We start from the raw sequence: 12,684 nt of genomic DNA on the forward strand, positions 1-12,684 counted from the left end.
TTTAACCATCTTATTTTTCACTTTTGCAGATTTGCCTCGTGGTATGTCCCCACTGGATCACAGTCACAGAATTAAACAGTGAGATTTGAATATGTTTCAGTTATCTGTCACATATTAAGTGTTGTTATTCACAATGCTCTGTCTAATACCCATTTAAATATCATGCTAGAAAATCTGCCAGTCACAAACAAATGAGTGCTGTGTCTTTTATAAGCACAATGTCATGTTCTGTGCTGAAGAAAATGCCTGTGAGCCAAAAGTTGCTCATTGACAGTGTATCAAAAGGAACACCCTGTCTGTCTGCAAGTTGCAGTGTACGCTCACAGATTACCTTCACAGCCAGCATCTTTCAAAGTAAATCGACAGAATTGTGAAATATGGAGAGATGAAGAGGCAAAGTCACATTTACGCTCTCATTTTTGGAAGGAACGCTGTTGTAAAAACCCGGGAAATAATCAATCACTTTTCACTGCCATGTTTGTCCAATTCAAGCTGGCATCAAAGCTGAGCTCAGTCGAGAGAGATGAATTCGGTTGTGCTTGAAAAAAAAAAAACAACTTTGATTTTTGCATGAATTTCGCTGGTACTGATGCAGCGGCTGCAGGCATTATTGGAGGACACATGTATGAAAATTCAAGAGGCTCAGCAGCTTAAAGATCAACTTTGTTTACATCGTTGCTTAAACTTCGCTGACGATCAGCCCACCACCCCCCCACCCTCCCAGCCACTTGCTGTGCTCATTCTATCAAACATTCTCAGAAACTGTCAAATATAATTTCATACTGCCAAACGCTGACATGTTTAAACTCTCTACCTTGAAAGCGAACCATGCATTCTGAACCAAGTCTCAATTGTATATTATTTAGATTTTACATTTAGTAAAGACTTCAAATAATCGCCTGAAATGAACTTTAAAGACACTTCAGACCATCTTATTTTATTACCCAATGTTCCACTTTTTGAATAAAACCACAGTAAAAATAAATGTAATATAAGTATACACTGTAAAAATACATTTCTTAAAATAATGTTTTAACAAAAGTTAGTGTCTGGGCTGCCTCAAACTTTTAAGTTGACTGAGTTTGAAAAAAAAAAAGATATTAATTTAGTTGTACTTGAGAAAACATGTTCAATAAGCTTAAGATATTAAGTTGAACCAACAGCTTCTCAGTCACACTGATGAACATTATAAAATAAGTTGGATTTCCTTTTAGATTAGATTTTAGATTAGAGGTTTGAAGATAATGGTGATGATGATATGCTAATCACGTTTCTTTAGACACTTAATTTAATGAGTTCATTTGAACTCTGTACAGTACATCAATTCAACTCATTGTTTTAAGTCAAAATACTTCATGTTAGAGGAAGTCTAATAATACTACTAAGTCTATAAATACTGAGGTGTTCTGGAAATGAATGTGAGCAATTTTAGGTTCAATCAACTTGAATAGATGTGACTTGTATATTTATGTTGAGTTGAAAAACGATGAATTAATTTCATTCAATTCCTGTGTGATTTGTTACAGTCAAATAGCATCAGCTGTTATCTGAGACTCTTTAAATTGACTTTTAAAGTGTGTTAAACCTTCCTGCCAGTTACAAAGCACACTGTTTAGTTCCAGGAAGTTTTACCTTGAGAGTCTGAAAGACTAATAACTGACTACTTTGCTGCCTCCCACTGCCTGTCACTCACAAAACTGCTGTATTGATTTCTGTGTGCTGCATAACTGCAGTAACTCTTCCATTGTCCCAGAACAACATCCAGTCTTTCCCTGTTGTGCTGTGTTTAAAATTTTACTCTGCAGGCTGGTTATGTTCGCCTTGTTCATGGAGTGTCGGAGCTGTTACCAGCTTATTAATAAAGATGAGGGGAACGAAAACAAACAAACAAACAAAGATCTAAATTTACTATAAACTTATTTCTTTAATGTATTAAACCTAAACTTCAGTTCATTAAATTCAGTTTCTAAAGAAACATGATCAGCATGTAAGCAGACTTCCCAGCATGCATTGTGTGAGAGGTAACACTTTGCTGAAACCCTTCTTTTGTTCTTGACACTTGCAAGTTAATAAATTCTAGTAATTAGTAACGTGCAAGTTAATAAATTATAGTAAATGTTTAATGTTTTAAATGTGTTAAATGTGACTTAAGAGTTGTTGGTTCAACGTAAAATTTAGAGCTTACTGAACATCTTTTCTCAAGTATTACTGAATTAAAAAAAAAAAATTCTATTTGTCTAGAAAACTTGAAACTTGTTTTGAACCACTACAAAATAACCTCAATTAGCCTTTTCAAATTCAGTCAACTTCAACTTTTAAGGCAGCTTGGACACTAACTTTTGAAAGTAAAACAAATAGTTTATTTTTACAGTCCACAGTTTAATATATATGAATTAAATGACAACCATGCTCTGGTTTGGTTTGTTTTTTTTTAAACAAGGAAACATTTTAATGAGGGTTTCTGTGAAATTGCAAAATGTTAATACTTAAAGTATCTCTTTAATTTTAACTGACAACTTCCACGATTCCAGTCCAATTTATGTCTGATCACAACAGTCATGTGGAAAGAAAGCGTGTGGAGTTTGGGGTGGTGGATGACTGACTTTCATGCAGGAGGCTGGAGTTTGCATCCTGACATGGACCTACATTTGATGTCTTTTTTTTTATTTTTTTTTAATAAATCTAATCATGATTTCCTCCGAACTCAACCAAGTATTTTAATTGCCTGAACCTGTCTCCCCTCTTTCCTCTCCCAGTCTGTAAGCCTTAAATAATGGAGGGATCATGTGAGAACGGAGGTGAGGGTTCAGGCCACACACCTGTGGATGTTCATCCTCCCTTTCCCTTTGATCTCTGCTGGATTGTGTTAATACCTTAACCATAGTATATTTGCCATAACATTGATCATTCCCTAACTTTAACCTGTGCTCAAATGTACCATTTTGTGGTTGCCAAGTGCAAATATCTTGCACAGAGAATTTCTGAATGTTAGCATTCAATGTAATCTGGGCAACAACTCCTCCAAATTCAACAACAAAATGCATTGTAACTGCAGATCAGTAGGACACATACAAGCTTTTCTTGATCTGATACACCCTTTGGAAGGGCAACAGCATTCCTCTGTATTTTCCAAACTGTTACTGTCATGGTTTGGATACTTGATCATGGTTAAGAGACATCAGTGATGACAAAGTCTAACATCCCATTCAGTCCATTCCGAAGTTCTCTTTCTGATTATTAAGGATTATTGTTTCCTTAACAGGGAAGCCCTTGGGAACATTTTGTGAGTCTCCTGAACATGACATGAAATGCTTGAATAATATTTTAATCATTCCATTTCAATACTTCCGCTTTTAATTGTCTACATTTAATACACTATTTGGCTACTACATCAATGCATCTTAAAAAGCCTCAGGTGTCAGTGTCAGGTTAGGAATTAGAGCTTGAAGAAAGCCACTGGCTGCATGGTAATCAGTGACATCTCATGAGTGTTGCAGGGATTACATTCATCAATGCTAGTGCTTTGTTTTCAGGAAAAATGGATCAACTTTTAAACTGGTATTATAGTTTCTGTGGCTGTAAATGCATAAGTGTCCACTAGTGTCCATGTAGGCTCTGTATGGACAAAGATAACCTCAATTTATTGTGACTTCACAGATGTGTCTATGGACTTAACCATGTGGCGATTACAGACACTGTTCATGTGTGGAATGTGTCACAGACGCAGACTTCAGAAAGTAGCACAAACAGCTGGTCATGTGTGCGTCTGTCTGGGAGTATAATCCAGCCCTTACTTCATTAGACCTCAGGGACAGATAAAGTGATCTGCCTTATCTGCAAAAAGGTGAATTCGGTGCTCAAGGAATTTAATGTTAAACGCCATCATGAAACCATCACAAAGCTACTATGTTCACGTATTTTTTTTTGATTGATTGCATTATCAAAGAAAATGTTTGTCGCTGCAGTAAAGTCGGACAGTTTTCAACAGACTTACGAGAGAGTAGAGGAAGAGACACGAACATCCTGTTAGATCACCTGTAGGTCACCTGTAGTCTGCAGATCATGCTCATAGCTGAAGAAATAAAGTGCGTTCTTGATCGTTGATTGAAGTTAAAATAGAAGAGATCCTCCTTTTGACACACATGGCTCTACAAACTGCGGCCGCCTCAATCTCGTGAGGTTATTGTTGCCCACATGTGCAAGTCGGGATCAAGTCGGGACACAAATCTAACCAGCATGCACTATGCGGCGATCACCGCTGATCAATTCTGGGCAGGCCTGGCTCATCTCAAACGCACCTAGTGTCACGGCAGCTGAGTGTCAGCAGCTGAAGTTTCTTCAAAAAGCCCAATAACGATGATGGTGTTGATAAAAGAGGTACGGTGTGGATTCTCTGTTCAGCTTCTTTGGACTGAATATTAATTAAAAATGAATCAAAATTAAATGCTATTGAATATGTAATTATTATCATTTTAAAAATTAAAGTGACAGGTAAAAAAAGATTATGACGGGATTTTTATGACCCTGTCAGTCAAAATGACAGACAATGAAAAAGTCTAGCACAACCTCTGCACCTGAGGTCTTCATGATGGAGAGGAGATCATATGACTCGGGTCCAGCAGGTGACACTGAATGTTGTTCGACATGGACTCAATTCTATGTATTACAAATTCTGTCTTAAATATTGTATTTCTTGTGTTGTTTGGTTCTGTACATGTGACATCTGTTGCACACCTGTCCATCCTGGGAGGAGGATGCCTCTTCTGTGCTCTTCCCTGAGGTTTCTTCCATTTTTTCCCCTGTTAAATTTTTTTTTTCTTTACTCTCATGATGGTTTCCAGAACAGGAGGTGTTGTACACTGTTGGCCTATACAAATAAAATTTGACTGACTTGACTTGATGTTCCTGTTCGACCCCAAGTCATACGCTGGCTCCCTAAATTGGGACTCATCATCCAAACAGTCATCAAAACTTTGAGAACCTCTGCTCTATTTACTCCTTTGCTCCCAAGACACAAGACTCACTTGACTGTACACATGTTGTTTTTGTGTATACAATAACCCATACTGTTCTTTGTCTTACACTCTAAAAAACAAAAAGTTTGGAAAATTCAAATTTCACTGCAAAAGATTTTTGAGTTTTGAGCCCAACTCAAATTCTTATGTTTTGAAAAAGTTTTTCCAACAACTGATCTTTTGCTGAGATACTTTATTTCGAAACATTAAACATTGTATTTACATTTAATTTTGTGTAAATTCATTAAAATGAAAGTAAATGTTAAAATTCTAATATTTTCAATTAGCGTATAATTTTTCAACCACTAAAAAAGACAGCAGCTCACTATGACGATTTTTTAAACTTTTTTTAGTTTGTGGAACTCAAAGATTAAAGTTTATCTAAAGAAGAAAAGTAAATTATCTCAGCTAAAGATCATTTCAAAACTTAGTCTGAGTTGAGCTCAAAACCCAAAAATCTATTGCAGCACATTGCCTCGAAATTTTAAGTCGTCTCAACTATTGTTTTTACAGTGTAGGAGGAGGTTGTTTATTTCTTCACTTCCTCTGCCCGAACCTTTGGTCACAGTGTTTTTAGTAACCTTAACTACACGCAGGACGTGAACCTTGGTCAAATTCCTGCTTCTGTGCGCTGACCGTTCACCCCGACCACTTAACTTCCCTATGACTCCTCTGCAGCACAAAGACAACAAATATAGGCAGTGAAAAGACCACGCATCAAATATGTTTCCTTTGAAACACAAAACCTTTAGCAGTAACCTATAGAAAGCTCTCATCCTTGGTTGCGTCCCCGTGTTCATACCAGCCTCCTCAGCGAGACCAGCCTCATGCTACAGGAGCATATTTTCAGTGAGTGTATTAATAGTTCATGGACAGGCCCTGGGATTTGTTTTTGGATGACAGGCCGAATTGAAAACCGACCATCAACAACCCTCACCATCACTATCAGACATTAATTGCATACTAATCATAGCCTGGTCCCAGACCTCCAAATCACTGCCTGCAGCTCAAATTTTGCCAAACAACTGAGCAGTAATGGTCACTCAGTCTGAAAATGATGCCAAACTAATTACGTGTGAGTGTGAGAGAGATGACACACGGTTTTGAAGCGTACAAAAGGAACGACAGCTCAAAATATTGATTCAAAGAGCGTTTTTTAATTTTTTTTTTTTTTCACATTGGAACGCCAGCCCGAGGCGTGGGTGTTTTCCTATCACATGAAAGATCGAACAGAAGTGTAGAGCCGCAAAAAAAAAAAAAAAAAAAAAAAGTGCAGGGAAAGAGAGGGAAAAAAAGGGATGTGGAGCTTCACTGTAAACAACTCTTACCCTAGGCGCTGCATGTGCACAGTTCATATGAGAAGCAGGGCGGAAAAAAAAAGCTCATCATATTCACAGATGGCTTCCCAATCCAAGGCAAATGTCAAAAGGACTCACATGACAGCCAGAGCACCTGTGAAAAAGAGCACAGCACGGAGAACACGATGGATTTACAGATGGTTATATGTGCAGGGAGATGATGGAAAGCCCATCACAAATGTCTCTGTATCATCTTATTTTCAGGGACAAAACAATTTGTGTGTGTTAAAGCGGCCGCACATGATGCACTCCCATTTGGTCGGGATGTTTATATTTCCTGTAATAAAGTCCAAAGCAAGCCAAAACAAGCATTTCTGTCTCTTTGAGATTACTTCAAATTGTGCCAGAAAACACTCGCAGAGAGACAAATAATGAGATTCGGACAAATAAAACTTGTTTACAGTACACTGTGTTGAGGCTAACAAACAAAAAACACTGTCTTAAGGAGATATAAGCGACAACATTCATGTTCCTAGCAGGCTACTGTTTCACGAAAGGTCACTTCTGACCAAATGTAAATTAGCGAGTATTTCCTCTCCCGCTTCCAGATTATTTCACATTTTGCTCCCTCGGGATGATTTGAATGACAAAGCTCTGCGGAGCTTTGAGGCTAAAGGCATAAGAGTCCGCACAAAGCCGCATTCTCTCCCAGCCCATTCCCATCCAATACATATGCTAATATTTCAAGTCACAGCTGGTCGAGGAACTTACAGTATGAAACATTTTACAGTTAAATTTATTCAAAATAGCGTTTCAAAAATGTATCTGGATGCTATTGTTGGGTGAAATAGAGCAAATATCCAGGGAAGTGGTCTTGTATGTGAAGCTTCAGTTCCCCAGGCAGGGATCAGACACTGTCTTATTGCCAAGAAAAGATTCCTAATAGCAGGTTAGACTGTAATGTGTCTGTTTGCAATTTGATGTTTGAGACTCACCTCTATGGAGGATTAAAAAAAATGCCAAGATAAAACAAATCAAACAATTAAAAATGTGTTAAATTGTTATTTAACCCTTTAACGTGTCAACCAGTCAACCAGACAGTTAATGTTCCCAGTCAGGGTAATTCTAGATATGACCTAAGAAATTACACATCCATGAATTTTTTTCATTTGTGCAGCTGAAGTTGGATGTTTTTCATATAAAAAAGACCTTGATAAATAATGGCTGAAGACATTGAGTTTGGGAATTCTTAACATGGAAAGTTTCAGGTTCAGTCAGTTTACCCTAAACGGGCAAATCAACCGGGCGATCACACACTTTTTTCAGGTAAAACAGAGACAAATTTTATAGTCAGGTTCTAACATTCTACAAAGATTCTAGGGGAAAAATTATAAACAGCCAAATATGGGTTTTGCTGGTTTCATAACAGCAATTTGGTTGAGAAAAAGGTCAACCGTGCAGCTGCACTGCCTGTTAAAGGGTTAAAGGACCCGTGTATAGGATTTAGCGGCATCTAGCAGTGAGCTAACAGACTGCAACACTCTGCCTCACCCTCCCGTTCCAAGCAGAGTCATAAAAGGGTCTAGTTTTGCAAATCTGCCACTGCCTGCAAAGCTGAGCACCAGAACTGGCCCATTACCCTCAAATATATCCAAGTCAATCCGGACCCGACCACGATTACATACATAAAGTCACTCACTTGTGTTCTCAGCTTCTGTGAGCTCCATCAAATACACTCTTGAACAGAGTTAGAGTAACTCTTCTCTGACAGTTGATCCTGTATCTCTGTTCTGGGGTTAAAACCAAACTCTAAATTCCATTTAGAGTAAAATCAAACTCTCACCTTGAGTTAATTTTAATGTGAACTCTTAACAGTCAACACTGAGAAGTGTGATGCATTTAACACTCGACTCACAAAGTTAATATTTCAAAACACTCAAAAGTTTTTAGGTGAAAATCACTACAAAAACATTACATTGATTCATCCAAATCTCTTACTTTTATTTACCAAATCCATACAGTTTCTTCAAATATCCATGCTGGATGGAAACATTTTGAATAATGTGCTTTCTTCACTAACAGAACAATCATGTTACAGCAAATATTTACAATTCAAACAAACTCCTCTAAGGCCAGTGAAACAGTTGGGAAATTGTGTGGTCAAAAGGAAAAAGCAAGAGTAAATACAAAAGAAAGAAAAAATGATATTTGGATATTTCAACACAACTGTAAAAATATTGCCAATACCACATCCCTCTGTATTTCGTAAAGTCTTCAAAGTAAAATTTAGCAAGTTCATTCGAGCAAAAATATACACAACATATGACACTGACAGAAACAGACAGTAAAATGGCACTTTTTTTACCTTCCTCATGGACTAAGAAGGGCAAATACCGGACTCCTTATGACCACCAACATATTTCACCACTCGTTAGTGTCCCTGAACACAAACTGTGATCTAAATGAGAAAATGAACATCAAAAATCACACTCTCAATCAGTTAATCAACACTTTAAAACTTTTTTGTCCAGCTCCAGATTATTCATTCTGCTCCCAGATATCAAAAGCTAATGCTTTTTGGTGCTTTTTGCAAGCAGTAAAGCCACTGACTGCTTTATTCTCACAGTCTCTTATCACTCCAAATTTCTCTCAAATGTCCAACTTGGCCTTCAGCGATGTGTTGTCCACAATTTTGGTATTCAGCACTGGCTATTTCTGCCTTTGTGTCATCTGTTTTAGCTGTCATGAGCCTGCAGTGACATGATGTCTGACTATTTGGCCAGTTGTCGGGTCAAAGGTGGTTTTGTTGTATTTCAAAACAGAAATAAATAAATTTCAAGATGGCGAGCTAAGCTTTATTTACAGCACTTAAATGTTGAAAATACAGCACAATCATTTTTATTTCTAATTTCTCCAGGAAAAAACACATATTATCTTTTGTATGGGTTATATCAGTGTTTGTCAAACTTTTTATACTGCGTACCACCTTAGAAAACATTGAGATCTCCAAGTACCACTTTACTGTCCTGCGTCATTTGGTGCTAGCGGATGCTGTGGACACTTCACTGGTGCTACCACTAGAGGGAGCTTGCATAGCACCAATGATACATGTAACACAGTTTCAGAATCTAGGTTGTATATAATTGTTACCAACAGCAATTAGTTCATTTTTTCTTCTGCCGGTACCTGTGAATTTCTATACATATATAGTATATATCCCCCCCCTTACATAACCCTTTTGCAAGTTACCCTCAGGTACCTGACCAGGTGCAGGACTCTACTTCTGAGCGTGGTGGAGCAGCTACAGTGGCTGCAAAACTTAACTTGGTTTGTTCATTCTGGGCTACCGTAGAAACCTGGCAGCATGGAGGACTCCGTCAAGGCTTATGAGTCCAGGTCTGTGTCTTTGTGTACAAAGCAGCTCTAATAGGATGTTATCACTTAACATAACCTAAGGCAAAGTGTGTGTGTGTGTGTGTGTGTGTGTGTGTGTGTGTGTGTGTGTGTGTGTGTGTGTGTGTGTGTTTGTGTGTGTGTGTGTGCTTTGAACATAGACAAACAATAAAAATGAAGGATACTCAGAGGACGTCAGAAGTGATTTTGAATTGAAAACATTCACATATCAAAGGGTTTAAATTTGAACGTTCAAAGCACTTCATCAGACACTTATAATTATGCTGATAGGTGGTAAAAGGCAGATAAAATACAATTAGGTTTTGGTTGATAGTTAATTTCTAAGCTTAAGATGTGAATAAATGCTTTGATGAAATGAATTTTACAAAGATATCTCTCCTGTTTCCGCTTCTTTTCTCTGCTTTTGTGCCTCTCCAGCATCTGTTTCCCCACCTGCTGAAAAAAAAAACATATTGTCTGCTGTTGTTGAGGTTACTCTACCCTGTCTTCTTGTATTACATTCACTTCATGAAGCGTCCTCGATGTTTAGACAGTGATCCAATTATGACTTTATATCTTTCTGGGGGTGTTCAGCCAACTTTGTATTACCTGCGCTGGTTCAAAGCAACAGCGTGTGCCCTGAGGGTGTAACGATAATCTGGATTAAATTGAGGAGACCAGACCAGCAGTGCGGGATGAGGCTGCCTCAATTCAAACATATGGGAGTGGAGAAAGCTGACAGATTGGAGTCTTAATTATACAAACATTTCATCGAGGCAGAGCTGCTCTCTGGAAGGAAAAACAACCTCATTGGTGCAATTAAACCTCGACGGACAGAGTGAAGGAGCAGTTTATTTATTTATTAATGCGAGGAGACAGTAAGAGAAAAAAAAATTATAATTCAATACAACTGTTAACAGAGAAACTACAGTGTTATCAGTGTTTACACATTAAAAATTTAGTCTTGACCCTGGAAACAGCAGCTGAGAAAACAATTTCACCAACAGGCTCAGGGGACTTTTTGATCATATTACATGATCTTCACCCACAGCTGGGAGTTTAAAGGAGTATTCCAGTGATTTAGTATTCACCTCCTTTAAGGTGACTGAAAAAATAACAATCAGCATTGAAGCAGCAGGAACTATCTTGACAATTAGTCCTATAGCATGAGTCAAGCTTCAAAAGCACACAGGAGAAGTTAGAAAGACAAGTCTTTCTGCCAGAAAGGGATTTCAAAGATGTGGTAGGGAGTCAAAGCCCTTACTGGCAGAAAGCTTTCTGGGCTTTCTGACATAAAGATTTCTGCCAGAAAGGGCTGTCTGGTAGAAAGTCGTGAAGCTTAACTTCTTCCATGTGCTTCAAAAACCCCTAATTGGTCCATAATTCAATCTCATAACATCTTCATTACAACCTTACCTCCCTGAGAAATACCATTGTCTTTCAAAGTTTGTAATTTTGGTCAATCATTGATTTGGGGCTGAAACCTAGGATCTCCATATTTTATCATTTATTTGTTGATCATAAAGTTGATCACAATTTATATCTGACTGTGTGTTTTACTAATATGTAACCATTTAAAAATATAAAAAATTGCTTGTGACTAACCCTCTTAACTCCATTGGATCCTAAAACTGTAATCTAAAAATAAAGGTCAATGGGAGAAGTTAGTCTCCAGGGCTTTCTGCCAGAAAGTGTTCACCTTAAGATATTTTAAAATTACATTTTCTTTTCATTTCCTGAAAAGTAATAGTTTAGTTTTCTGCCTGCCCGTGACAAAATTCGCCTCAAAGCCCAAGCTGAGATAAAACTGGTGGCATCACAATGACATCATCAGGGTTAATTTCTCAGACCAGACAAAGTTCATTGAGAGCAAAAGAAAACATTATTCAGCTGTTTTCATGGACTGAGAAGAACAAATCATCCATGACTAAACTTCTTGATGTATAAACATCAGTGGTGTCCCTTTAATAAGATAATTATCAGCTCAACATAAGAATGTGTATAACTGTGTAAGTCAAAGTGAATAACAGGTGTTCAAATGAATGCCTTTAAAGCAGCTGCCAAATGATCATTGCTGCAACACTTTCTTTTTTCTGTTCACATATGTCAATAAAACCGCCGTCTTGATCTAACATGACACGAGCAGTCCTCAGTCCCTCCACAGGATCTGCAGGATTATCTCATACACACCTTCACACAAATGCACAGCTCCCTAATAAAGTCAGATTCACTGGTATTTCTCTTCTGCGCAGATTGAACCACTTAAAGTTGCTACGACTGCTTGTCATCTTCCTCCCTTTTAAAATATTTTTTTTGGGCCTGTCATATCAGTGATGTTAAGACTCTGTGCAGAACATTAGAGCATTAGATCAAAAAGAAAATGACAGCAGTTATATTAACTGATTGGCTAACTGGTGTCTTTCCTTAGTGAATCTGTCCTCAATACCAGGATATGCATTAACAATCAGAGGCTTACATCTGCAGTATTCAGTGTTACATGGGAATTATGGCACGTACAGTAACAGTTTCATATTAAGATACTGATAATAGGCCCAGCAGGCGATATGAAGAACATCCACTTCGTTTGCAAAATGCTGATCAACAATAGTAGTATCAGAGAGAGTGCAGGGGCAGCGAGGTTGTTAAGTTGAGTCTAGTCTGCCTGACTCATTGATCCTTTTCTGACTGAAGTTTGTAAAAGTTAGACTCTCAGGCACAGACAACAGCTCTGAAATATCAGTGATCCTACTGTGCTATGCATTGATAAATTCATGGTGCTGTTCATGGTGCTGAAGCAGTAGACAATTTTAATCAATAATTTTGCCTTTTTCTCTCAGTCCAGCCTTTCTGTCAGGTTCATCACGGATCTATAATAGTAGTATCCCTATAACAGTCGGATAATATTTCTATGATCATTCAGTAGAGTCTGGGCTGATGAAAAAATGCTCCCATAGGGCCAATCCTGTTGAAAATGATCA

The sequence above is a fragment of the Lutjanus erythropterus genome, chromosome 15, assembly GCF_056507025.1.
Source record: "Lutjanus erythropterus isolate fLutEry1 chromosome 15, fLutEry1.hap2, whole genome shotgun sequence".
NCBI lineage: Eukaryota > Metazoa > Chordata > Actinopteri > Lutjaniformes > Lutjanidae > Lutjanus > Lutjanus erythropterus.